Source organism: Trichosurus vulpecula, chromosome 3, assembly GCF_011100635.1.
Source record: "Trichosurus vulpecula isolate mTriVul1 chromosome 3, mTriVul1.pri, whole genome shotgun sequence".
Taxonomy (NCBI): domain Eukaryota; kingdom Metazoa; phylum Chordata; class Mammalia; order Diprotodontia; family Phalangeridae; genus Trichosurus; species Trichosurus vulpecula.
In genome coordinates this window covers 93116563-93121855 of record NC_050575.1, presented here as the reverse complement: position 1 = coordinate 93121855, position 5293 = coordinate 93116563, and positions in this window count along the sequence as shown.

Below are 5293 nucleotides of genomic sequence, written 5' to 3'. Positions count from 1 at the left end.
TTAATGTAGAAGGTGATAAATCTTATGTTTTTCTGATTGTGTGTGCACAATACTCAAAGTGCTTCTTTCTGGCTGATTTCCATACTTTCTTTTTCACCTGGGCACTCTGGAATTTGGCTACAATATTCCTAGTTTCCTTTGGGGATGTCTTTCACTAGGTGATTGGAGATTTCTTTCAATTTCTATTTGACCCTCTGGTTCTAGAATATCAGGGCAGTTTTCCTTGATAATTTCTGGAAAGATGATGTCTAGGTTTTTTTTTGATTATGGCTTTTAGGTACTCCAATGATTTCTAAATTATGTCTCCTGGATCTATTCTCCAGGTTAGTGGTATTTCAAAAGATATATTTCTCATTGTATTCCATTTTTTTCATTCTTTTGGGTCTATTTTATAATTTCTTGATTTCTCATAAAGTCATTGGTTTCAATTTGCTCCATTCTAAATTTAAAGAATTATTTTCTTCAGTGAGCATTTGGGCTTTCTTTTCCATTTTACCAGTTCTGTTTTTTTTTAAATTAATCAACTTATTTATTTAATATTTTTAGTTTTCAGCATTGATTTTTACAGGAAGTTGAATTACAAATTTTCTCCCCATTTATACCCTCCCCCCCCCATTCAAAGATGGCATATATTCAGACTGGCCCATTCCGCAGTCAGCCCTGCCTTCTGTCACCCCACCCCCACCCCCTTTTCCTTTAATTTCTAGTAGGACAAGATAGATTTCTTTCCCCCATTGCCTGTATATCTTATTTCCCAGTTGCATGCAAAAACTTTTTTTTCGAACATCTGCTTTAAAAACTTTGAGTTCCAAATTCTCTCCCCTCTTCCCTCTCCATCCACCTTCCCTAACAAGGCAAGCATTTCAACATAGGCCACATGTGTATCATTATGTAAAACCCTTCCACAATACTCATGTTGTGAAAGACTAACTATATTTTGCTCCGTCCTATCCTATCCCCCTTTATTCAGTTTTCTCCCTTTACCCGGTCCCTTTTCGAAAGTGTTTGCTATTGATTACCTCCTCCCCCTCTCTGCCCTCCCTTCTATCATCCCCCCTTTTTATGTCCTTCCTCCTTTTTCCTGTGGGGTAAGATACCCAATTGCATGTGTATGGTATTCCCTTATCAGGTCAAATCTGATGAGAGCAAGCTTCACACATTCCCCTTCTCCTGCCCCCTCTTCCCTTCCTACAGAACTGCTTTTTCTTGCCACTTTTATGCAAGATAATTTACCCCATTCCATCTCTCTCTTTCACCCTCTCTCAATACATTCCTCTCTCATCCCTTAATTTTATTTTATTTTTTAGATATCATCTCTTCATATTCAACTCACCCTGTCCCCTCTGGCTATATTTTTCAACAATCCGGCTAGCAGTTGTTGTGGGGGTGAAAGACCAACACAAGCCCAACAACAAGAACGCCGCCAGCATGCTGCAAAAGCCCAGGTTCTTTTGATCTGCTTTACTAAGGAAAGCAATGATAAGGGGTTAACTAGCTTATTTTAATCCAGCATACAAATATCACTCACTTATTTCAGCAGAAAAAGCCAGCACCCTGAACTTCAGAGTAAAATACAAACAAAATACAAACATCGACAGACAGACCTTGTCTGATTCAAATCCCATTACATAGTTACCAGAATTTAACAAAGTCCCAATATCCGGGTTTACAAGCTAGAGGGCTCTGAGCTAGAGCTGCACAGAGTCTCTGCATCAGCATGCACCACCAAGAGTGAGAGCCCTGAGCTTCTCTTCTTATACCGGCAGACTCATCAAACATCATCTGAATGACCAGAACTTAGGCTCCTATGATTGGCTCTTGAGTTAGCACCTCCCTTTAGTACCCTGGGAACTTTACACTGACATAGACTTAGCACCTAATAGGGGTTTGGGCATAGGGCTTAGCACCTAGTAAAACTCAATGAAATACACTGAATTGGTCAAAGGAAACAAAAGCCAAACTCTTCAAGGGCACTTGGTTGAACTGAGTGCTAAGAGCCCATTTTGCTTACCAACACACACACACACACACACACACACATATATATATTCCTTTCAGCTACCCTAATACTGAGGTCTCATGAATTATGTACATCATCTTTTCATGTAGGAATGTAAACAAAACAGTTCAACTTTAGTAAGTCCCTTATGATTTCTATTTCTAGTTTACCTTTTCATGCTTCTCTTGATTCTTGTATATGAAAGTCGAATTTTCTATTCAGCTCTGGTCTTTTCACTGAGAAAGCTTGAAAGTCCTCTATTTTGTTGAAAATCCACATTTTGCCTTGGAGCATGATACTCAGTTTTGCTGGGTAGGTGATTCTTGGTTTGAATTCTAGCTCCATTGACCTCCAGAATATCATATTCTAAGCCGTTTGATCCCTTAATGTAGAAGCTACTAGATCTTGTATTATTCTGATTGTATTTCCACAACACTCAAATTGTTTCTTTCTGCCTGCTTGTAGTATTTTCTCCTTGATCTGGGAGCTCTGGAATTTGTCGACAATATTCCTAGGAGTTTTCTTTTGGGGATCTTTTTCAGAAGGCAATAGGTGGATTCTTTCAATTTCTATTTTGCCCTCTGGCTCTAGAATAATAGGGCAGTTTTCCTTGATAATTTCTTGAAAGATGATATCTAAGCTCTTTGTTAATCTTGGCTTTCATGTAGCCCAATAATTTTTAAATTATCTCTACTAGATCTATTTTCCGGGTCAGTGGTTTTTCCAATGAGATATTTCACATTGTCTTCCATTTTTTCATTCCTTTGGTTCTATTTTATAATATCTTGATTTCTCATCAAGTCACTAGCTTCCACTTGCTCCAATCTAATTTTTAAGGTAGTATTTTCTTCGGTGGTCTTTTCAACCTCCTTTTCCATTTGGCTAATTCTGCCTTTCAAGGCATTCATTGGCTCATTGGCTTTTTGGAGCTGCTTTGCCATTTGAGTTAGTCTGTTTTTAAGTGTTATTTTCTTCAGTATTTTTTGGGTCTCCTTCAGCGAGTCTTCGACTTGTTTTTCATGGTTTTCTTGCATCACTCTCATTTCTCTTCCAATTTTTCTTCTACTTCCCTAACTTACTTTTCCAAATCCTTTTTGAGCTCTTCCATGGCCTGAGCCCAGTTCATGTTTTTCTTGGAGGCTTTTGATGTAGGCTCTTTCACTTTGTTGACTTCGTCTGGCTGTATATTTTGGTTTTCTTTGTCATCAAAAAAGATTCCAAAATCTGAGTCTGAATCTGAGTCTGTTTTTCCTGCCTGGCCATGTTCCCAGCCAACTACTTGACGCTTGAGCTTTTCATCGGGGTATGAGTGCTTATAGAGCAGAGAGTACTTTGTCCCAAGCTGCACTGTTTTCTTCAGAGCTATTTGTACACAGCTCCTCTTCCCCCAAGAACTGACAACCCGGACTGTGACTCAGATTTAAGCAGGCTCTGCACTCCTGCTGTGATTTGCCACTTCATTATTACCACCTGGGGCCAGAACTAACTACAGCTGTAGTTCTGTGCTTAGAGCTGCACCACCTCCACTGCCCCCATGGTTGGTGGCCAAACCATGAACTCCTTTCACTCTGTTCCTGTAGTTTTTCCCACTTACCCTCTCTGTTGTCTTTGGTGTTTGTGGGTTGAGAAGTCTGGTAACTGCCACAGCTCACTGAGTCAGGGTGCTAGGGCCTGTTCTGCCTGGCTCCCAGTCTGGTTGGAATGGGCACAGCCCATGCTGGGTTCTGCTCTGGTCCACTCCCAGCTATGTGCAATAGACCTTACCCAACATCCATCCAGGCTGTCCTAGGCTGGAGCTCTGCTTCCCTCTGCTATTTTGAGGTTTATGCAGTTCTGGAATTTTTTCAGAGCCATTTTTTAGGTGTTTGGAGGGTCCAGGTGGAGAGCTTTAGGCAAGTCCCTGCTTTCCAGCCGCCATCTTGTCTTTACCCCCTGCCCCCACCAGTTCTGTTTTTTAAGACATTATTCTTCTCATTAGCTTTTTGAACCTCTTTTGCCATTTGAATGAGTCTATTTTTAAAGGTATTAGTTTCTTCAGTATTTTGAGAGGGTCTCCTGTAGCAAGCTGTTGAGTTGTTTTTCATGATTTTCTTGCTTCACTCTTATTTCCATCCCCAATTTTTCTTCTACTTCTATTACTTGATTTTCAAAATCCTTTTTGATGTCTTCCATGGCCTGAGACCAATTCATATTTTTAGAGGCTTTGGATGGAGGAGCTTTGACTTTATTTTCTTCTTTTGGTTGTATGTTTTGATCTTATTTGTTACCAAAGTAAGATTTTATACTCTGAGATTTTATGCTGTGTCTTCATTTTCTCAGCCAATTACTTGACTTTTGAGCTCTTAGTCAAGGTAGGACTTTGTTTCCAGAGTGGAGATTGCTCTGTCCCAAGCTTCAGGGGTTTTACATAGCTGTTTTCAGGATACCTCTTGGCACCTGTAAATTTGCTGTTCTGTTAAGGTGGTATGATGCAAGGACAGATCTTTACTCCTCTCCTGGCATGTGCTCTGGTCTGTGAATGTCCTCAAGCACTATTTTCTGCCTTGTAACTGTGAAAAGGATTCCCTCTCCACAGCTGCAACAGTTCTGCCACTCCAGTGCTCCTCTTCACCCCAGTACCACCACCCAGGACTGCAACCCAGATCCAAGCAGGGCAAAGCAAGAGGATCCTGCCAGTAATGAGATCCCTGCAATCCACCTCTGATCATCTGCTTGATCCCCCCACCATCTGTGGGCATGGAGCTCTAGAATCCACCATTGCTGCTGCTGCCACTGCCACTTTTACTGTCCCAGGGCTGGGGCCTGGACTGTGTTCTTCTCTCACTCAGGTGCAACAGAGTTTTCCCGCTGACCTCTTTCTACATTGTCCCTGGAATTTGTGGGTTAAGAAGTCTGGAAATTATCAGAAGTGCCTGTGATTCAGTCCCATGAGGCCTTCTCCAGCCCTGCTCTGCTCCCAGACTGGTGCATAGACCCTTCCCATCAACCTTCCAGGTTGTCGTGGGCTGGAGATTTGCTTCACTCTGTCATTTTGTGGGTTCTGCTGCTCTACAATTTGTTTAGAGTCATTTTTACAAATATTTGGAGTGGTTGGGGGAGAGTTCAAGCAAGTTCCTGCTTTACTGTGTCATCTTGGCTCTGCTCCCTCAAATTGTATTCAATCCCATTCTTTCTTATTTTTGCCAGCATATTGAAACCTTAACAACCCCTTCTCTGGGTTAAATCTGAAACAACTCCCTATCTACTGCATTCCAAACTATTGTCTGAAAACATGTCCAAATCTTCTCCATCCAA